Here is a 23653-nt window from a genome sequence, read left to right as displayed (position 1 = left end):
AAACAGGGATGAGAGGTGGGAGGGAAAGGGAGAGAGAAGGGAAATTGCATGGAAATGGAAGGAGACCCTCAGTGGTATACAAAATTACATACAAGAGGAAGTGAGGGGAAAGGGGGAAAATATAAGGGGGAGAAATGAATTACAGTAGAGCGGGTAGAGAGAGAAAAGGGGAGGGGAGGGGGGAAGGGGGGATAGTAGAGGATAGGAAAGGCAGCAGAATACAACAGACACTAGTATGGCAATATGTAAATCAATGGATGTGCAACTGATGTGATTCTGCAATCTGTATACGAGGTAAAAATGGGAGTTCATATCCCACTTGAATCAAAGTGTGAAATATGATATATCAAGAACTATGTAATGTTTTGAACAACCAACAATAAATTTTTTTTAAAGAGTGAGAGAGAGTGAGGAAAGAGGGAGAGAGAGAGAGAATTTTAATATTTATTTTTTAGTATTTGGTGGACACAACATCTTTGTCTGTATGTGGTGCTGAGGATCGAACCCGGGCCGCACGCATGCCAGGGGAGCGCGCTACCACTTGAGCCACATCCCCAGCCCCAATAAAAATTAATTAAAAAAAAAAAAAGAAAAGAGTCACAGGTGGTTGTACTTCCAGCCATTCCCCTTTTCAGCTGGTTTCTATATTCAAAATCATGCCTGGCATGCCAGAGGAGCTCAGCACAATTATGAAACAAATTACAGAATGAATCCACAAAAGAAACACTGTCATCCTGACCCTGTGGCTGGGAATAAACTTTGAACTACAGCCTGTGCCTTCTAAAAAACATTGGTTGAATGCTGACTGTGTGCCTGACATGTGGCTCCTCCTCACTGCCCCTAGCCTGCAGTTCCACAGGGCAGGAGGGGCCTGAGGACTAGCTCTGCCTGATGGCCCTGAGGAGGAAGATTTGTGTTTACATTACCCAGTCAATTTTGTATTTATTTTAGATATTAAGTAGTGACATAAAACCTGCTGACATTAACCTTCAGGGGCAGAAATTGGCTTTAATGGACCCCATAAAAGTTATTATCGATGGCGGTTGTAGGCTGTATCACTGTGACCTCAGCAAAAGCCTGTGCCGCTGTCAATACTGTTGACAGTTAGAATTGACTAATGCAAGGCCGGGTGTGGAGGCAGAGTCGATGCTGCTGTGGCTGGAGGTTGCTGGGACATGCTTTGCATTTCACATTTATATATCAAGGATCTCTGAGGACTTGGTTGCACATCTTTGGTGGCCTCAGTTGAGAGTCAAAAACCTCTCATTGATTCAAATTGAGACAAGTAAAGGACTCAGAATACAGGATCGGAGAGATTGGAGCTCAAATCCAAGCCTTGCCAACACGCTAACTTGCTGGTCGTCATTTCAGTTGACGTTTTCAACCTGTTTCCCCTTGTAGCAAAAGGGGAATTATCTGCATTATCAAGAGGATGAAAGGCAACTGAACACGTGCGGCTGAAGGCCCTCCACAGAGATTGTGGCTTCCCTTGATTCCTGAGCAGTGGCCACCCTGTGAGGTGTTGCCTAACATGTTCAAGCAGAATTGGGCCCTGTTCTGATGGTGAGACCCAAGTCGGATGGAGAGAAGGAGAGAATGGGTGGAGAAAGAAGAGAGGAAGGGTGGTGGGAAAGGATGGAGAGTTCTGCAAGAACTGAGACTGTCCTGATAGGGCCTGGCTCCAGCTCAACAAGGCATGCATACTGCACACACCTTCGTCTCTCTGTGCCTCTGCCTCCTCAGCGGAGCAAGAACATGGTGAACCTGACCAGTGAATAAAGATGAGCCACTTTTATGACTGCTGTCATTATTTAGATATGACTGTAATAGAGCCCTAATGTCACTTCCCAATTGAGGCAAGTGGAGAGCACATGGGCACCATGGGAATGTGTGGGTCTGAGAGGTCCAGGCCTGAGACAGAAGCAGGGCCAGGAGCCCTTTGTTAGATTCTACTCCTCTTCCTTTGCCTGCCCATTCATCCTCTAGTGTTGTTGAGCTTAGAGTTCTGTAGCCAGGGTGGAAAAGGACAATTGGAGAGCAAAGTGTCCTGGAGAGCAGGCAGCCATCTCCTTGTCTCCACTATCAAAGGCTGAAACTCTTCAGGCTCATTGGATATGTCATTATCACCCAACAGAGGCTTAATTCAGCTGTAATTCAGCTCTGAGGGAATATACAATAATGTGGGCGGTGCGTGCCTCACTCTGTCATGACTTTATGGGAAATGATCATTTGTCATCATGGCAGGAAGCCTTCAAAAGAACAGACAACTTGAGTATTTTGCCACTGAGAGAATTCACTAGAATAACTAGGGCTAAAGAAGTCAAAGTTTTAGAGTCACACAGGCCGGAATCCATTCCCATCTTGCTAGCTATGTGACCGATGAGATTTCTTAGGCTCTTTGGGATGTAGTTTCCTTTTTCTGTGCAATGGGAATAATATAGTCGACTTCAGAGTGTTGTAGGTGGAGCAAATGAGACCATACAGCTAATGTGTTTAGTGCCGTGCTTGGGTTCTGATCATCAGCCACAACGATTAATGCTAATGCTAATAGTAATGGAATAATAACCAATGTTACTGTTTCTTCATCTTGTACACATGTATTTAACTATTTAAGTACTTAAATCAGAATCCTAGATCTAGAAGGGCTTGCAGATCACTTGGTTCAATTGCTACCAAAAGCTATCTATTAAAACACTGATCCCATCAGATGCTCTGAGAATAAAGATTCTGAGGTCAACAATCTGGGGAATGCTGCATATATCCCTCTGTTAATTTATCCATTAATTGGCATACTACCATCTTAAAGGCTCTGAGAAGTCCTGGAATAGACCTACTGGTTTAACCAAGTGGTTCCTCATTGCTTGACTATGGAATATTTCTCCCTCCCAACCTAAAAACTATCAATATTTTCAGAACACAGAAGTTACTGATTTAAGCTGGGCATGGTGGCACATGCCTGTCATCCCAGTGGCTCAGGAGGTTGAGGCAGGAATTCAATTCCCAGTACCAAGAAAAAAGAAAATATTTATTTCATTTAACCATTCTACATATTAGAAAACTGAGGTCCAGAGAAAGGATGGAACTCACCCAGTGCCACATCTCAGGCCAGTCATTGAACTGAGACTTCCTGTCCTCTATATAGGACCCATTTTCTCTGTACCGGCCTTGTTCTGTCCTTCAATTTGGTGCTCTGGTTCGGTGCACAGTGGGGTGGGCAGAGGCAGGGCCACTGGCTCAGTCCAGGCCTTGGTGGGAAGGTAGCGAAAGGGTGTGGGTGGTTCCCTGCTGTAGTGGAGAAGCTCCTCAGGGACTAAGGTCACTGGCACTCCACAGGGTTGGTTGGGGGCCAGGGAAAGAGGCATTGCCAAGGTGATATCCATGATCTGCCTCTCTCTTGTCCCAGAAGCACATAGGCCACCTGAGAAATATCTGAGTTCTCAGGCATGGGTGGTTGAATGGACATTTGGAACTCTGCTGCATATAGCTCTTTAAGAGGATGAAGTTTCTATCTGACCCTGACCTGTCACTTGCCAGATCCTAATCTGGATTTGGTATCACACAGCTCAGGTAGAGACTCTTTTTCAGACTAACTGGTCTAGGCCATCATCTATGACCCAGGGCTTACCCTGACCTAGCAATTCCTAGGCTCCTGCATTTGCAGCTGGGAGCCTGTAGGGTGAAATGGCCTCTGGCTGGCTCTTGCTGCTCTAATGCAGACTGCTCCCGCCCTGGGGGTTCTGGTGTGGAAGCACCTGCAGACCCTCTCTGTGGACTTCCCAGAAACAAAACCCTCCTCAGCCAGTGGGGCTGTCTCTGGACTCTTCCACTCTCCTCAGATTTCACAGCCAGACCCCAACAACAGGACTTGCCTCAGTGCTGACCCGGCCAGGCAAAACTGCCCAGGGGCTGGAGGAGCATAATATGAGGGAAAAAAAGTACATGTATAAAGGCATAAATTGGCATAAATATACTTTATACACAAAGATATGAAAAATTGTGCTCTATATGTGTAATAAGAATTGTAATGCATTCTGCTGTTGTGCATTTAAAAAAAATCAATAAAAAATATGCAGCAGAAGGGGAGATTCCCTGAGTGCTAGGCTCCATGCAGGACTAGAGTGGACCAGAGCCCCTTGGAGATGTGCCAGCAAGGGCCCAAGAGGAAGACGAAGAATTCTGAAACTGACTCCTTTCATTCCACCGTAAGGAGGAGGTGGGTAACTAGCTGTCCTATTTTTCTCTCATAGCATTTCAGGGCTTTGAGAAAAGGAGCTTCAGAGATGAAAGTGGAATAAGGATTCAGGAGGCAGCACTTCATGGGGTCACAAAGAAGCTGGGGCAAAATCTCAAATTTTTACTTTTACTTTTTTTTTTTGGTACAGGGATTAGACCCAAGGACACTCTACCACTGAACTACACCCACCAGCCCTTTTAATTTTTTTTTTTTTTTACTTTGAGACAGGGTCTTGTTAAGTTGCTCAGCCTGGCCTCAAACTTGAGATTCTTCTGCCTAAGTCTTTGGAGTTGCTGGGATGATAGCAGTTTTAAAGCATATGTTATTATAGATTGAAGATCCCTAATCTAAAAATCTAAAATGCTTTGAAATCCAACTTTTGAGCATAATGCCAGATTTTTGAAACATTTCCAATTTCAGATTTTTTGATTAGAAATGCTCCACCTGCAAAGTCTATGCAAATACTCCCAAATCTTAAAAACTCCAATTTTATGTCCCTGAGCCCTTCAGATAAGGGATACTCAGCCTGAATGACTGTAGTCACCACGTGCCAGAGATCATATAAACTTATTTCTAACTGAAACTCTGTAGCCTTTGACCAACATTTCCCTAAACCTCAAGATTCAAGTTAGCCCCAAATGCCAGTTTTTGTTTGTAAACCATTCTTTGATCAACATAAGATACTGGAGATGCTCAGGATTCAGAGATAATGTGAGCAGGATTCAGTCTAGGCACTGTTGATTGAATATAGGAAAAGCCTTGGGGGATGGGTTCTCACTATCTGATGTCCCTTGGCTGCTCACATGTAGGCACCTTGTAAACAATAACCCAACCTCTTGGGTTCCTCCCTAATCCAGATGGAAAGGGCAGCAACCCAACCTCTGACATGTTACCGATGAATGGATATTTCAGTGTCTGTGGAAGAGGCTCTGACTTTTGACCACTGAGAGCAAAGCAATTTCACCAACTTCACCAGAGTCCCAAGTGATGGAACAGAAAATCAATATTGTAATTACAGCCTTAGCCAGCAACCCAAACACCCGACACAGGCCAAGCAAGCCACTCACCGGTTTCTGTGGTCTCATGCTCTGTGTCGGTGAGTGTGAGGTTAGAGTTGGCTCGGCTGGACAGGCAGGAGCTGCGCCCTGACCGGGTGCTCCGGCCCCAAAGCCGCACAGGGTGTTCAGGGGACAGCACAGTGTCGGCTTCCATGTCAGCATCAGAACTGGCCCCCATGGAGTAACCACAGTGGGGGAGGCCGATGTCTGTTCGGTAGAGGGTCCCATGAGGGGGCGTCACTTCCCCCAGTCCCAGCTCTCGCAGGGTGAAATTGGTGCCTGCGAGAAAACACAGGTGATCTTGGTTAGTGCATGGAGGATAGTCCTCCCACCTGCAGCCCCTTGTCTGAGCTCACCATGGCATTCTCTGCCCAGGCCTTGGTTTGAGGAATTTCCTGTGCCTATAGGGCTTCTTCTGCCCCTTCTCCACCCGGCCAAAGTCTCTGTAACTAAAGCCCAATTCAAATGGCACCTCCTCTGTGAAGTTTTCCTCAATACCACACCTGTGCTGACTGCCCTGCTTCTTCCACCCAGCCCCTGTCAGAGTTCTTGCCCAGTCTGTGACATGGTGGAGCTTTTAAGACAGAGCTGTCTGCCACTTCTGCTGGAGAGGGCCTCAACAATGGCAGGCAATATGCTTACTCCTAAATTCTTGTGTCTAGAACAAAGTCCAGTGTTCAGAAGGGACTCAATACATGAACATTAAATTGCATTGAGAGCTTCAGTCTGCCCCTTCCAGGTGGGACTTGTCAGCAAGTCCAGAACAGGATAAAAGCCTATGCAATGAGACTTTAGTAGTCTCCTTGGAAACAGAAGTTCCTTTCTGGCTGGTAGGGAGAGCCCAGAGTACTAGAGTGGAGAAGGTCCTGCCTGTCCAAGGAAAGTTGCCTTGAATAAGGAAACAGGCTACCCCTGCTTCTACCTCATCAGGTGGGGTTGCAATGGGGAATCAGCAGAGATGGGTCCCTTGAGGGTCCAAAAAGGCCTGAAAGTGCCTGAAACTGAGACTGGAGAAGATGTGGATGAGGGTTATTTACCCAGGTGTTAGGACCTGAGTGACAAAAGGGATGCTGCCTTCATGGGAAACACAGCCACCTTCATTGCTCTTGAATGTTACTTCACAGTCTACTATGCCCAGAAGTATTTTGTGGGTAAGGAAGAGGGAGTATATAATGACTTGAAGGGCCATATGCCAATTAAAGTGATGATCTGGAGACACCGACGTATCAGATGGCACCAACTCAAAGCTGGCCTTTACTGAAATGCAACAGTGAGTAGGGTATGGCCCCTGAAATGAAAGAGCTCAGTCAAGTGGGGAGAGGCAAGCAGATACGTGGTTGAGGGGTGAAGGCCAAGGTGGGGGAGAATATGGGGGCTCTGGGATACAGGAAGTAAGATAGTTGGGTGGGGAGCTCAGGAGAGAGGTCTGAGGATGAGGGTGAATGCAAGGAGCAGAGCTGGAAGACAGCAGAGGCAGACGCCCAAGCATTAAAGGTCGCATCCTGCAACCAGGGAGGACTGAACATAGTAAGCCTGCAAAGGCAAGTGGAAGTCACTGCCAGAAAGGTGGGGGGGGACCAGCAGAGGCCTTCTAAGCCTGTGCCCCTTGTCATCTGTGTCTAATACCTATCATGCCTGCTGCAGAGGAGGAGCTCAGGAAAAGTTGGCTAAATAAACACATAAACAAGCACTCCCTGACAGTACTTTTGAATGTGGATAAGGGGAGAATGGAGGTGGGAGGAGAGAACTGGTATACTGCTGTGAAAGAGCTCTTGGGTAAGCTGTGGTAGTGGGAGGTGCATGCTGGGCCTGTCCCCCAGGTGCTTCAAGCTGATAGCCTTGATTTGAACAAAGTCATGAATGCTTCCATAATGGTGGGTAAATTCTGTAACTGCTGCCCAAGCCCCCAATGCCTTTTTACATACCTGGTGCCTCAGAGCCTCTGCTCTAGCTATTCCAGATCCTTCCCTATAACCCCTCCTCTCAATATCCCTATGATCAGTTACTAAATAAATGGTTAACATTAGCAGGCCCTGCACAGCAGGGGCTCCTGGACTGTGCTCAGTGGCCAAGCAGACATTCTGATTGGTGGGGGTCTGGGCCAACCAGATGTTACACATTTTGAATATCACCCCTGGGCAGCATACTACAATCTGCCCTCCTATTTTTCTCTCCTTCAAAGAAAATGAAAACTCCAAATTGGAGCCTACATCCCTCAGCCAGCTTCCCACCCTCTCTGCATATCGCACTCCCCTAGCTATCCTTTGATCCATACACCCCACTTCTGTCCTGCCCTCACCCTATGTCTGTACTCTGCTGGGCTGGTTTCTCAAGAGAGGCCATTCACATGTTACAAAAAATGACTTCTCTGTTAAGTGAAAAATCAAATTTATTTGCCATAAACAGCCTGGGTTGCGTTGATTTCCATATGGCTTACCCTGCAAACCCATTTAAGCAGCCAGAATTGGCATTAATACCAGTGAGCTGAAACATCTTGGGACTAGAGGAAAAGCAAGGTAAGAGTCAAGTCTAAAAGCTCAGGAATCCTGTTGAATACACGGTCTCCTCTCATTTGTGAATTTGAAGGTTTATTTCATGACATATGAGAAGTCACATATGAGAAGTCCTCGTGCTCTGTTTTGCTTTGTGACATTTTAGCATCTTTGCTTGAGGAGCAGGACATGGGTTGACATCCCACCCCAACCCAACATCTAGCTGTGCAGTCTTGTGATGGAGATCACCTGGGCTTCAGTGTTCTTGTCTTTAAAATGGGTGATAATCTATGACCCTCTACCTTCAAAGGAGTTTTGAGGATCCAGGATGGTAATTAGTGAACCACTCTGCACATGCCTGTGCATGAGATGAGAATGTACAGGCTGATCCTTACAGATGAGAGGTGCATCTAAGCTAAGGGCTCACTGAGCTTTCTCAAGCAGGACACAGCTGACTTTGAGATATTTTATCTCTTCCTCTCACTGAGACCCAGAGATGGCAATTTAATAGCAGTCAGCATTTATGAAGCATCTGTTCACACCAGGCTCTGGTATCAAGTGCATTATGTATGATCCTCACCAATCCTCACAACCACCTGGCTGTTAGGTACTATTATCCCGTGGCACAGGTGAAGAAGCTAAGGGTCAGAACAATGGCAAAGTCAGAATTTGAATCTAGATCCATCTGATGCCAAAGCATGAGCTTTAAGCCATAAGGGAAGAGCTAAGAGCTTTTTCAAGGCTGAGAGATGGCCTTACTAGCAAGGCAGCTTTGATGTGGATTTAGGCCTGAGGGAGGGAATAGAAATGAGAAAGTCATAAGTGGCTCTGTGTGTGTATGACCTCTGTCATGTCATTACCTCTGTGATCTTGGGCAAATGATTCAGGGGTTGTTGAAAGAATCAAATGATATTGTGAAAACATATGTAAATTACACAGAATAGTGCTTAACTGACCCTGTCTTTGGAGGGGAGAAGGATAGGGTAGAATCAGGGTGGGTAGCATGAACTGTGAGGGAATGGTTGTCATGTACCAGGCCTCAGAGAGGGCTTGAGGCTCTGCAAGCAGAAAAACAGGACTGCCCAAGGCACCAGAGTGGGAAATAACTACCACTGCAGCCTGGGAATGGTTGAGCAGGGTGGGACCATAAGTGGTGGCTGTGGAGAGGCAGGGGACAGAAAGTCTAAGAAGACAGAAACTGAGCAGAGAGGGCCCTCCAATGCCAGGTTAGGAGCTCAGCCTCCACGTCATCCCTGGCTCACTCTAGTGTAGTGCTGAGAAAGTCCCAAGGGAAGCCTTTCTGTCTTGAAGGATTAACCAAAACCATCTCCTCTGAGCAAAGGGGATGGTTTTGGTTAATCCTTCAAGACAGATGATAATCACCAGAAATGGGAAGTGGTAGAGGGAATGGAGAAGACAGATGGATTTGAAAGGTGTTCTGGGATAGGATGAACAGGCTGGTGATTACTGCATGTAGAAAGTGAAGGAGAAGGAGTCAGGTATCAGGAGATCCTCCAAATCACCAAGTTTTCTGTACTTACTAAGTGTTACCATGCTTATCACTAAAAAGTGTCATCCCACCGAGTCCTCACAATAATTCCTTGCAGTAGGGCAACAGTTCATTCCATCGATCGCTACCTAACACCTAAAGCTTAGAGAAGGGTCTGATGCAGAAGCCCAGCTCCTAGCCACATTACTATGCCAGGGACTGAGTAAGAATTTAAATAAGCTAAGAATGAACTACAGGACAGGGACTGGGTTTGACCTGTCTAAGCTCCCTCTTGGCACACCTGTGCACCCACCTGCGCCTGGCCCACCCTCACCTGTGCGGCAGAAGTCCTCAGCCTCCTGCGGCACCATGTCCTTGACGCGGCCACTGTAGGCAAGGCGGGCGTCCTGGTCATAGGCCTTCAGGGTCTCACTGGAGCTGTAGGATTTCTGCGGGGCTTTGCCCTCCTTACTGTCCGCAGAAGAGCTGGTGTAGCGGTGCTCTGCATCGCGGTGCCGGGTCAGTGAGTGGTAAGGCTTCCTCTCCTTCACGTCCATGGCTTCTGGCTCTCGCTCCTCCACATCCACCAACTGGGTTCTTGCTGCACTCAGGACTGGGTGGTCTGGAGTGGGGGGAACCATAAGAAGCTTGTGAGTTCTGATCTTCAGAAGGTAAAGACAATGCCAGAATTGTCACCTGGCATGGTGACAATGCTGTGGACTACCCTGCCCCTGGATTGGTGGTCACCCTGAAGTGGGTGACGAGCCTCAGGCTGGAGAAGCCTCTGTTGTCTGGTTGGTGGCAGAGGGCACTGGCACCCAGGGCTTCCAGTTGTGAGTCCTGTCTCTTTCTGCTACTTGGTCTGTTCATGCTCCAGCCTTTCCTCCAGTGCTGGGTATTAGGGGAGCTGACAACAAAGATCAGAGGGCCCTGGCATTTGGTAATGCTTCTAGGCTGGAACTGGACCCTGTTCCCATCATATCCCAGCTTCGACAGGGGAGGACCCAGAACTCTTAAAGGCTCCTGAAGAATGAATAAATGCATGCACTGGGAAGAACATTTTGCATATATTATCTTAATAAATCATCATATGCCCCCAGATGTCATTAGTGTCTCCAACATGTTTGGAAAGAAGTCAAGCTGTAAGCAAACAACCCATAGTGACCCTCACCCAGTAGTTATGTGATTGTTTGCTTCTTGCCTGTCTCCTCCACTAGTAGGCAAGCTCCCTGAGGCACGTGCCTCACCTGTTTTGCTTACTGCTTATTCACAGCACCTAGAGCTAGGGCTGGGGCACAGTAGGCACTTAGAATATCTGTTTGACCAATGCTCATGTGTCAGGTGAGGAAACTGAGCTTCAGAGCCAGGACCAAAACTCAGGTCTGTTGTCTCGGAAGCTTGAGTTTTCCTATTCTGTCCTCCCAAGATTCCAACCTCCAATCCTTCCATCTAGCCATCTTCAGACCCATGGGTCTCAGCAGTGCCACCACCAGCACCTGGGAGCACAGGGCCTGCCCCATGCATCTGTGGCTAGCTATGGAGCATATGGTGTCTGACTGGGGAAGTTCCTTGTCATCCCTGTTCCTCTTTTTTCCCAGCTTGATGCTTTTGCCCTTGACTGACATCTAGGAATTTTTAGCTGTGATATACCTTCTTCTCCTTCCAGATGTTTTCCTTGAGCTCTGGGGTAGCAAACAATTCCCTAAGTTAAGGGGTAAGTACAGGAAGAAAGCAGAATGTCCCTAAAAAGATATATAAGATCCTTATTGTTATGGTTTGGATGTGAGGTGCACCTCAAAATCTCATGTGAGAGACTATGCAAGAAGGTTCGAGGAGAAATGATTGGGTTATAAGAGACTTAACCCAATCAGTGGATTAATCCTCCTGTGGGATTAACTGAGGGGTAACTGGAGGAGGAGGTGGGGCATTGAGAGTGTGGCTTTGAAGTATATATTTGTATCGGGCAAGTGGAGACCTCTCTTTCTGCTTCCTGATCTTTATGTGAGCTACTTCCATCCACCACACTCTCCTGCCATAATGTCCTGCCTCACCTCGAGTCCTGAATGGAGCCAGTCTTCTATGGAAGAAGACCTCTGAACCCATGAGCCCCCAAATAAACTTTCCTCCCTCTATAATTGTTCTGGTGGGTCTTTTAGTCACAGTGGTGAAAAAGCTGACTAAAACACTTATTTTCTTAAAAACGGAGATTTCTCCTTCTGTCTTTCCATTGTTTCATTTTTTCAGAGCAACAGGGGTGTACAGAACATTTCCTCGCTTCACTGTCTTATTAGAGAAACAGCAGAACAAGAGCCCCATGATAAGTGGAGAGCACCTGGGGCCTCAGTGCTGGGTGGGGCCTCTGACAGCAGGGAGGGTGACTCTGTTCAGGTGCAGGTGCCCAGTGCCTGCCCATGCTGCAGTGGGGGAGTCTGGGGTGGGAGGATGTCCTGTGAGTTTTAAGGGAAGTTGGAAATTTGAATTTAGATATGAAATGTGTGAGTTTTAAAGATTACCCTTTAAAAATAATAAAAAGATACTTCTCAGGCCAAACAAAACACACCGATACAAAAGATTTGCTCCGAAGAGTAAAAGTTCTGCCTGGGATCGTGGACATATGAGGGAGCCCTTTGACCTAATGATACTCTCTTCCTTTCTAAGACCTCAAAGGCCCTCTCAAGGGTAAGGTTTTAGCTTTGCTCCAGTGCAAAATTCTATCTACTTTTTAAAAGAACCCTCTAGACCCACTCAACAAGTCCTTATGTTCTACCTGTAAACAGTGCCACTTTGCAAGGAAATGGTTGGGGGTTATAATTTCATTTGATGTTTTGGGGGATTTATCATGGACCTGTGTGTCTACTGTAGGCTTTCTCCTCTATAGTTCTTCACACTTTTCAGAGTGCAAACACTTGTGGTTTTATTGGTCCTCATAAAAACTATGAAGTATATAAGGCAACTATTTTCATTCCCATGACATAGATGGAGCAATATTGACCCAGGGCTGTATAGTCCTCTGCCTAGGGCCATGTGGTGAGTTAGCAGCAGCAAAACTGGTGTCAATGGAGAGACAATTGTACCTACAGCCAGTGAAGGTGAATAGATAGATGAATGACTTTTTTTTTTTGATTGCCAATTCTCTGTACATCCCTGTGAAACTAGGCAAGGGATTTGATCTTGCATACACAGAAATCAAGTCATGTGACCAGGGCCCAAACCCATGGCCCTGAGTTCTGCTGTCTTGATACTCAGTGTCCTGATGGGTTGTCAGGAAGACAATGGTCTTCAGAACATCTGAGAAACAGATCCCCAGGAAAAACCAGTGATGATGAGTTTTCCTCCAGGGTCTTTCAAACATTCCTGACTGAAATCCAGAGTTAAAAGTACATCTTACATATGACCCAACACCCACATATAAGATGCAAACAAAAGATTCCTAAAAGTTACTGCATCATGAGCAGAGAACTCTGATCAATTTCCTATTAAAGATAGAGAGAAGGGAGAGAGAGAAAAAAATTTTTAGTATCTATTTTTCAGCTTTTGGTGGACACAACATCTTTATTTTTTACTTTTATGTGGAGCTGAGGATCGAACCCAGAGCTCCACACATGCCAGGCAAGCGTGTTACCGCTTGAGAGCCACATCCCCAGCCCAAATTCTCATATATATTTTAAAAGGCTGATTATAACTATCCAAGTTGATATCAACACAGTACTGGCTTTTGACCCTGAAGGCAACTGCTGCCTCTGTGCCCTCTGGCCTTTCCAACCCTTGAGTGACAAGAATGCAGGTGAGCATAATAAGAATTATTAAATCCATTATTAGAACTAGTCACTAATAGCTCATAATAATAAAATTAGTATTAACAACAACTAATATGCTTTCATTAGTAGCTAATATTTATTGAGTCCTTACTTTTAACTATTATTACACTTGCTATCATTTTTAATCTTTATGTCAACCCTGTGATTTGGGTATTATGGTTATCTGCAAATTACAGATGAGAAATTGCCAAGCTGAGTATCCTGCCTGAGTTACACAGTTTTTGCCTAGTTGATCCAGAATGGTGCCCCAGGATATTGAACTCAGCACACAAATATAACTGCTAGATGGTATTGCTGTTACAAGCTGTCCAGATGAATTGGCAATGCCAGGTCATGCTGCTGACTTCTTATGCTCCCTAGAAATCCTGCTGAGCCAATAGGATGAATTCTAATTTTGGCCAAAATGAAGGCTCTTCTGCATCTGGACCATCTCTTCCCATCTTATTGGGCCACTTGTGTTTTCCAGACATTAACTCTGGCTTATCTGCCTTTGGGCACACTATTCCATCATTGCCCATGTAGCTAACTAGATGTTTGTTTTCTTGTCTGCCTCTCCTCTTGACTACAGTTCCTTGAGGGCAGGCTGGTCATCCGCAGTGCCACAGAATGTCTGCTAAGTGAAGAATTGAAGAGAATTGTTTGGCAGCTACTTTATTCCTTCTTAAGTAACATAAAATCTTGGTAGTTCCCTGTAGGTTAATATGTATTAAGTAAATCTGAAAGACTGGGCTAGAAGTATGTACTCCCCACTGACTAGCTATACAACCCCAGATAAGTGATTAACTTCTCTGTGATTCAGTTTCCTCATCTGCAGGGTTGTTTTGTATATTAAATACATCAATATATACCCCTGGTATATGGTCCCTGGTACATAATAAGTGCTCACTATATATTAGCTATTATTATCATCAGAAAATTACACATTTTCTCTTAAAGGGTATAATTTAGAAGGCTCCAGCTACATAACAGGTATAACTGGAGAAGGTACATCAACACAGAATTTTATGCTATAAGGCCGAGGACCACTGTAGGGATTACACTGGAGGATGACTACTTCTTTACATCAGCTTTAACCCGTTGACTAAAGACACGGGCTTCAAGGCAAAGGCTCAGTAACTACAAATTATGAAGAACACAGTCCCCAAGCTCACAGCTTTCTTGTCAGAAAGCAGAGGCAGGGATAACAGGACTACCCACTCCCAACGCCCCACATATTTTCATCTTGATAGCAACTCAGGAAATATTTACTTATTTGAATAGACAGGTCAGTCATGGCTCACATTCAAATTGGCATTGAATAGTGAGAGTAAGAAGAGGGTGGGGTAGAAGAAGTAGAGAAGTGTCCCCTGGGGGCAAGAGTCTTCAAAGCAGAGACTGGGAGGCCCTGACAGGAGGTTGGGAGGGATGCTGGGGAAGGTGGCCCACCTGGAGCCCTGTGGTCTCCACCACGGGTCAGAAGCAGTGTGGCACATAGCCATGCTTAAACATGCTTGTTCTTTCCCTATGGTGGCTAAGATTTGAATGTATTCTCCCAAAGTTCATGTGTTGCAGATTTAATCTTCAAATTTGTATGTTAATGGCATTGAGAAGCGGGGCCTTGGGAGGTAATTAGGGTTAGATGAGGTCATGAGGGTGGGGACCCCAGAATGGGTTTAGTGGCTTTGGAAGGAGAGAAGAGAGACCCAAGCATGCAAATTTGCACTCTCTTGCCATGCAATGCCCTCCACCAGGTAAAGATGCATCACGAAGTCATTTACTAGGTGCTGTATCTTGTTACTGGCCTTTCAGATGCCAGAACTGAGAAATAATGTCTTTCTTTATAGATTACTCAGTCTTTGGTATTTGATAGCAAGAGAAAATGGACTAAGACATCCACTAGACTCTGATTTTCCTGATGCCTGTAAAGCCTACTAGCATGACATCCCAGGCCTCTCAAGATCCTTCCTAATCCTCCCTCTGCTTCTCTCACTGCTGCAGAAAACTTACTACCCCACTCTGAATCCCCAAGACATACCCTCCACTGCAGTCCTCCAGAGCTGCCTGCCATTACTGATTCCCCATACTCTTTCATACCATGAAGACTCTGCATCATTTACTGGAATCTCCTAAGGGATGCACCAGAAGGAGATGGTGGGCAGGAAGGTGGGATATAAGAAGTCTGAGGTATGTTCCATGATCTTTACTGTGGCCTCAATCCACGCCACCTCTTTCCAGGTGACTCCTTTTCCAGATCTCCACCTCATACTAGACTCTGCTAATACCTTCCACCATTCTCACCAGCCCAGACCAGGGCTGTATCAGTTTCCAGCCATACTCGACTCTGTTCATTTCACCATCTTGGCTGGATCCCTGTGCCTGCTTACCCTGTCTCTTCATTATAGTCTGTTCTTCTAAACCGTCTGGGGGGATTCTGTTTTCTGTAAGAATGCTGACCAGGAGTCAGCTGCCCCTCCTCCTGCCTGGCTGACTTTGAGCAACTACCTCCAGCCTTGAATAACGCCAGCAGCTATTGCGCACTCTGGGTTTGCTGTAGGCATCCTGGGAAAGGATTTAGTTTCATGATGGCATTTAGTTCTCACCCTTCCCAGATCTGTGAATGGGCCCCATTTAAAAAAAAATAGACACTTAGAGAAGTTAAATAGTTACCTAAAATTACAGGAAGAGAATAAAGAGTTGGAAGTGTTGAATTCTGAGACTTCCTTCCCATGCCCTCTGCCATGCTGGTGATAGGAGCTCCAGATTAGGAGTCAGTCCTCCCTGGCCACCTTCTGCTCTGTGGCACTGGCAAAGTCCCTTACCCCAAGAGGCTGGGTTTGTCAGATGCTTTGTCAACTGTAATGTTTTACATAGGCATAAAGAATGGAAAAATTATTACTATCAATGCCACCGTCTTCATTATTATTGATTTATTTTTAATCAACAAATTATGTAACTAGACAGAATCAATTAAGCAGACAAAGTTGTTCTGGGAGGCTCAAGTAGTTAATAAATATATGCCTAAAGGAAAATCGAGCAACTTCATCATGGCAGGCCTCAGGCTAACACCAAGGCTCCTACCATGGCTCCAGCTCAAGTCTACAATCACCATGAGCAATTGGCTTCCATGAAAGACAATGGGCCAGCCCAAGGAAATGGGCAAAACCCAGGAGACGGCATAGACTTTTCCTGTTAGCCTGCTTCTAGGGGCAGTTTTCTAGTCCCATCTCCAAGCACAACTTGAGCACCACAGAGTTCTCTTCAGAGAACCATTCACTTCCAAATGATGACAGACCAGTCTTGTGCTGGGCACTGGGGACTCCAGTGATGAGCAGGACATGAGTCTTGTGGTGACAGTTTACTGAACCCTTGTGGTATTAGCCACAGGGACCATCAGCAACAAATGCTGTGATAAAGTATGAACTGCAGGTTTGTAAGTCCATCCCCATGCTCTGACATGGGTGTCAGTTTTGTCTGTCAATGGGGAGGGAAAGTAGGCCCAGGACAGGAGGAGGGAAGGAGCCAGAAGGTATTGAGGCCAAAGTTCAGTGCTTTCCACATTGGAGAGAGCAGGCTGAATGACCCAAGTGGCTGATCAAGTTCACACAGCCAGTAACGGACATGACTGGGACATTTTTATATTTTTGTTTTGGTTTGTTTTTCTTTTATGTGGTGTTAGGCTTGGATGGTACTAGAAGCTTGGAACAGGCGTGTGAATGAGGGGAGGCCCGGGAGACACCTGGTTGTGATGGTGATCAGAATATCATTTCAGATAGGAAAAGAGCCAGTAACAGCAAAGAAGCTACTGTAACAGAATACCTCCTCATGTGCTGGGCGCTGGGTACATGTTATTTCTAGTCTCTGCACCCACTGTGCAAGGTAGGTATTATTCTCTAATTTTATATTTCTCTTATTTACTGCTATTTTATCAATAAGATAATAAGATCACAAGTTCAAAGAGATTGAGTGACTTTCTCCAAATCACAAGGTTCCAAGTGTCTGGGTCTAGATTTGAACCATAAGAAAATGTTTAAACCTCAATGAAAGTAGTGAACATCTAGTCCCATAGGCTAATTCATTTGATAAATAATTGCTAAGTCCCCTTCATCCTACCTAAGTGCTGAAGGAGATACTGGACATATCCCAGGAGGCTCCTTCCTCCCCTGCTTCCCCTTTCCCCTCCCTTTCTGCATCCTTCCATCCACCCCCAACTCTAAGTTTCTGCCCTGCTGTGTTGAGCCTATCTCAAGACATCAGAGGACAAGACATACACTTTTGACTCCTTGGAGCTTCTTGGAATGGGCAAATCAGACAAAGAAAGGATGCCACCCATAGGCCCTGAGCCCTTGCTGAGGTGGGCCAAAGGTGGAGAGATGATCAAGGGCCCTCACCAGTCACACTGACATCTAAAACTGAACCAAAGAATGTCAGGGAAAAGGTGAGCCAGGCCAGACAGTTTTGAGGTATGAGGAGGTCTAGATCTGCGGCTTCCAGATCTTTCTGACCTACAGTGAAAATACACTTGTGTCACAATTCAGGGCACACCTACACCTACAAATTTTAAAATAAAAACAAAAAAATCTCACAAAGCTCTGCTTAACCTTGCCACAGGGTAGAATTTGACATTTTCTTTCTTTTTTAAAAATGATTTTTTAGTTGTTGATGGATGTTTTATTTTATTTATTTATTTTTATGTGGTGGCTGAGGATTGAACCCAGTGCCTCACACATACTAGGCAAGTGCTCTACCACTGAGCCACAACCCCAGCCCGGAATTTGATATTTTCTGTTCCATTCTACTTATGTAGAATCGTTAGTGGGTTGCAACCTACAGTTTGAAGCACACTGTTCTAGGTCATGCTGTGGATGAATGCTCCTGGAACAGACAGAAGGTGGTCACTCCTGAATTCTGACTTTAGGGAGGGAAAGAGATTGGAGATGGAGCCTGAGGAGAATCTCTACACCCTGGTAGAGATTAAAAGAAATTTCCAGAATACCAGTGAGCAGTAAAATGCAAAGTCCATGTGGATTAGAGAGCCTGCTGGGGAAGCCCTGGAGGGAGCATCCCCTCCAGCTGGTTTCAGAGAGGCCTTGATGCCTTGGGGGCCTGCAGCTGCCCTGGAAGACTGACCAGGGTGGGGCTCCTGAAGACTGGGAGATGTGAGGAAGAGATACTAGAAACAAAGCTGTCGGTGTTGGGGAGAAACTCAATTAGCAAACCTGGGCCCTTCTTGTGGACTTCAGTGATATTTATGGAGGGGCAAGGGCCTGGAGCATTCGCAGGGAGACTTCCACAGACAGTGCAGCACTGCAAAGAAACCTCTGCCCCGCTAAGGCCTAGGGGAAATAGGGGCTGTTATCACTCCGATTACCTCAGGAACAGCCAGAAATGAGCCAGGAAATTGACTGAATTCTTGCTGGACTGAAGTTTTATAAGTTTTGCTTAACATAAGCATGGGGTGATATTTTTAGTTCTTTGTGTGTCAAAAAGGGCCCATAAATATTTCAGAGCTAAAATGTGTTCTGCAAAATATAAGTTCTGGGTAGTATCTGGGTGTGTATAAAACCATAAATTTTATTTCCCTTAGTTCTTCCAATTTGGAGGACTTGGCTTTAAGCTGGCGGGAGGTGGAGGAGATGGTTGCCCTTATTCTTGTGCCAGGTGCCATGTTGGACTCTGGGCAAACCAGAGGAGGCATCCTTATTCCCACTTTACAGATTTGGAAGCTGAGGCTCGGAGCAGCAAAGTGATGCTCAAGTTCACACAACACACCAGGCACACCAGGGCTGGAACTGGTGTGACTCCCAGGTCTGTGCTCTCTGTTGTGGCACCCAGAGTATATTTTTCTGGCCCTGTCAGTTTGGGGTAATGCTTTGCCTTTTTTGGGGGGGGGTTTGAGGGGGGGCAGTACTAGGGATTAAACTCAGGGGCACTCAACCACTGAGTCACATCCCCAGCCCTATTTTGTATTTTTATTTAGAGATGGTATCTCACTGAGTTGCTTCGCACCTTGCTAAGTTGCTGAGGCTGGATTTGAACCTGTGATCCTCCTGCTTCAGCCTCCTAGCTGCTAGTATAACAGGCATGTGCCACCATGCCCAGCTCACTTTGCCTTTTAAACAGTGAGACATTGATATTAATAATGGTGGCTAAGAGCAAGGTTTTTACAGGCATTTCTTCATTAGTCCTCACCACATCCTAAATCATTCCCATTCTACAGACAGAAACCAGGATTCCAATAGGTTTAGTATCTTGGCCACAGTAAGAAATTAGCACATCCAGGATTCAAACCTGTGCTACACCAAGGCTCAAGCTTCTCATTCATAATCTACACTGCTTCTTACGTGGTCATTCATATTCTAATTTGCTTAAGTGTTCTACTTGTTCTTTCACTTTGCTTTATAATAGTATTAGTTCTTCTGATGACTTGACTTGGCACCTGACCTGAACTTGGGAGAAGGACTTTCACAAACGCTTCTTGATGGGCCCTGCAAAGAAGAGCACACTAGGCCAGGGAGAGGGTTTTCCTGGGAGTGTGGTGGATTGTGGCTGCATGCCCAGTCTGGCTATGGGGACATCCCTAATCAGCGGTTGTCAGGCAGGTGACAGATGGTGCCACTGCCTACAGAAACCATCTTGCCCTTCTGTTGGAGGCTTGTCAGAGGCAAGGTATCAAAGGGCAGATGGCTGTGATCCCAAGCCAAGAGAGTTCCCACTAGAGATTCCCAACCCCTCAAAGGGCTGGGCATGTGTGGGACTAAGGACACAATAAATCCTTAAACAACAGGAGGTTTTATGAGATTTCTAGCTTCCTGATTATCCTTTCTTCCTTCCAAAGCCATTTCAACCAATGATTCCTCTTATAAGTAGTCGCATCTTAGAATCAGAAAATGCATACAGATTGCAGGAAACATGGAAGGTCAGCTGGTTCTTGCCCCTTCAAATACTTGAATGCCATCCCCATAGTATTATCGAATGACCTCCAATACTGGGGGCTTCGTTACCTCCAGGGATGGCTCTGCCTGCTAGACTGTGCTTTTTGACATGAAACTGAAATCCATCTTCCTTCCTTCCTTCCATAGACCTCAGCTCTATACCTTGGGATCTTAGAAAATAAGTCTGAAGCCTTTGCTGCAGCCATAGCACTTTGGGACTGGAGCCAATCTGTGTCCTTGAGTCCTCTTGCTAGATTCCCTGCTTCACCTTGCTTGTGTTCTTTCTCCCAGGCTTGTCCATATTGGTCCTTCTTCTGCCTCACTGGGCTTTGTGGGACCCTGAGCAAGGTGTGGAGCAAGGAGGTGGTTTGGAAGCAGCCTCAGTTCTCAAGGAGCCCATGGAGTGGTAAGAAGGACAAACATATCTACAGGTGATTCCAGCACAGAGGACACAAAACAGTAACCAAACAGTAATACAAAACACAGAGACAGGGAGATGCCAATGCCAGGCCTGTGCTGAGTGGAGGAGGCGACCCTTGAACTGAGTGAGCCAGAGTTTACCAGGGTACAGGAGAGAAAAATGCTCTTATTTGTCCCCTTGTGTCTCCTATTGTGTTGACCATAAACCACCGGGAGCTTCCTGGTGCTGACTGATGTCCTCCATATGTCCCTTTGTCCTGCACCAACACTATCTTCTCTGGGTACAGTTCAACCCCAGTGGCTTTCTCAGAAGCCAGACCCACTGGGGCCTCAGGACAAGCTTGTGTCTGCTAGGACTCAGAATTTCTTCATGAATGACACCTTGGGAAATGACCTGTTTCTTCTGCAGTTTGGCCCCATCAACAGGGACCTCATTTTTCCTCTCTGGAAAACTTCAAGGATCAAGTCTGAAACCCATTTTATTTGAGGGCCAATCCTTGTAAAAAGTCTTCTTCTAGGTCCATGCTAAGAAATAATCAGAAGAAGTAAGAAGGCTGATTAATCTCCCACCCCTACTAAGACCTGGTCTTAGACTGTAATTACCTGGGGTTCCCATTAGGCATCTACTCTGTGAGGTGGGGAGGAGAGAGCTGAGGGGAATTAAGCCCCTTGGAGAGGCAGGGGACAGTTAAGGCTTCTGGAAATGGTGAGACTTAGATTCTCACAAAGGACTCCTCAGCCTGGAGGAAGTTCTTGGGTAAACTGTGTAGCTGTAGAAAGGGTCTACTCCTCCTCTTCCTCTGTCTTTTCAGCCAAACAGACCCTGGACCTACCCAAGCAGCTTTGAGAGGGATTTTATTCTTTGTACCCAGCTCAGGGCCTAAAGGGAAGGACTATTAAAATAGCTGGCGCAGGCCTATAATCCCAGCAGCTCCGGAGGCTGAGGCAGGGAGATCACAATTCAAAGCCAGCTTCGGCAAATTACCGAAGCCCTAAGAATTCAATGAGACCTTGTGGCTAAATAAAACACAATATAGGGCTAGGGATGTGGTTCAGTGGTTGAGTGCCCCTGGGTTCAATCCCCAGTAACACACACACACACACACACACACACACACACACACACACACACACTATGCCTCCTTCTGATGCTAACAAAAGGGTTCCACTGTGGACCCTGGACACCAAGAGATGTCTTCCTTAGATCCACCCATAATTTAGTGCTCCCTTCCTATATCCTTGGCAGACAGTAAAGCTTGATGGTAGCAGGCAGCAGCTCTAGAGTCAACTCTAAAACTTCAAATCTCAGCTCCACTGTGAACCACTGTGGGACCAGAGACATCTTACCAAGCTTCTCTGAGCCTCAGTTTCTTCATCTGTCCTCTCTTGTGATAATCACTGGATCATCTTGGGAAAGTTATTGAAGATATAAGTGACATAACACATGCAAAGAATTTAGCACAGAGAATGGTCAGGAGTGACACTTAAGGGAATTTTCCCTCTTTAGAGGACAGACAGCACTCAACACATAAAATATATGCGGAATTTAGAGACCAGATACTCTTGGGTTAAAATCCCTCCTATTTACCCTTAGGTGTCATGGGGTCATAGACAAGTGCTTCTCTATTTAGGCCTCATTTTCCTTATCTGTGATCAGGGCTGTTGATATAATATTACATGTTACACAGTAATATATATATAACGTCTACTTTGTGCGTACAATAGCTTCTTGTCTAACACAAAAACCCAGGCAGGGCATTTATCCAGATACAACTGACATGGAGGATGTTACAGAGGAAGGAAAGACGGGAATCAAGAAGTCAGAATCAGTTTCTCCAGTGAGACGCTGCTCCCTGCTAGGGGGACATCAGGGATTGGCTGGGCTGCTGTCTTTGTGGGTGGTGGTGTGTGTGCATGTCCACTTAGTGCTGCTCCCCGAAGTGGTAGTGGTAGTTCGGAAAGGGAAGGCTCTATTGTAACTCTATTAGCCAGGCCTTTTGCTGTTGATGGAACTGGGTCAAGCTCAGAAGTGCTGCCCCATGGGTATGAGCTCAAAGCCTTAGGCCCCAGCATTCCTGGTGGACCAAAGTGAATAAAAACATACAACTCTCCGAAATCCCCACTGGATGCTTGGATTCCTTCTAGCTACAAAACACTCTGACTTTGCCTTTGTCTGGCGAGAACCCAAAAGCAGCTTGAATACCATTGTTGACAGGCCAATCAGTAGCACTCAGGACAGACTTCCTTCCATGGCCTGTGCAGGTGGCTGGGAGCTCTGTCTTCCAGGGGTCCAGACCTTTCCTGTGGCTCCCTAAGTCACTCCATTTGAAACAGATCTGCTCCCTCAAGCCTACACATTTAAGCCTAGATTTGTGCAGCTGGAAATTGACTGTGCCCTCAGAGAGCCACTCAGGACTTTGTGTGTTACAGAGGCAGGAGCTAAGGCTCAGTGGTTTAGAATCTGCACGTGTGCACACATACACGTACAATGTCAAGGGCCAGCAGTTCTGTAAGATGCAGTGGTTCCAGTGTGCCTTAGGGAGATGCTAAGAGGGGTTCTCATGGCATACAAAGCTGATTGGTGTCCCAGAAAGGAGAGTCACCTAGAAGCAAAGCAGAGAGAAGTGGCCTTGGCAGAATTTTACTTATATCTCCAGGTACCCAAATCTCAAAGAGTTGGAGAAAAAGGCCCATAATGAATGGAAAACCCAAAGTGCCTGAAGCTGCCCCATTTCCAATCATTAAAGGTAGACTTAATGGATGTTCGGGCCCTCTTTCCAGCAGCTGGGTGGCCAGGCGATTTTTATTTCAATAATTAGCTGCTGTAAGTCACACAGAACTGGAGACAGATAAAGGCAGGGCCAGTCCTCATGGAGCTAATTGTGCCCAGAGTTCTACACGCCTAATCAAGCCTTGCACAGCTCCCAACCCTTTCATCCAAGGCCTCAGAGGACCTTGCCATCGGTAATTAAATCTCATAAGTGCCTTAAAGAAAGGGATTCTCTGGGGTAGTCTGAATGGAGTAAAGGCTACTGGAGTGGAAGTGGGGCAGGCAGCCAGGTTGTTGGCCCCAAACAGGGAACAGGGAGACTGGCCTGAACAGCCTTTGGCCTCTGTGCATTCCACCCAAACAGGGTAATTGCCTCCTAGGGGGCTTCTGCTGACCACCTCCTGGTGCATCTGGCTCAATCACCCAAAGTCTTTCTAAATTTCTCAAATTGTATGGTCTTT

General features: G+C 46.1%; 1 pseudogene; it reads right to left on the bottom strand.

The window, feature by feature from the left end:
* LOC143389656 (teneurin-4-like) overlaps positions 1-23653 on the bottom strand; it is a 648816-nt pseudogene that overhangs the window by 302509 nt on the left and 322654 nt on the right.

Source organism: Callospermophilus lateralis, unplaced genomic scaffold, assembly GCF_048772815.1.
Source record: "Callospermophilus lateralis isolate mCalLat2 unplaced genomic scaffold, mCalLat2.hap1 Scaffold_169, whole genome shotgun sequence".
Classification (NCBI taxonomy): Eukaryota; Metazoa; Chordata; class Mammalia; order Rodentia; family Sciuridae; genus Callospermophilus; species Callospermophilus lateralis.
Note: the sequence above shows the minus strand (reverse complement) of the source record. Positions and strands in the feature narration are given on the sequence as shown.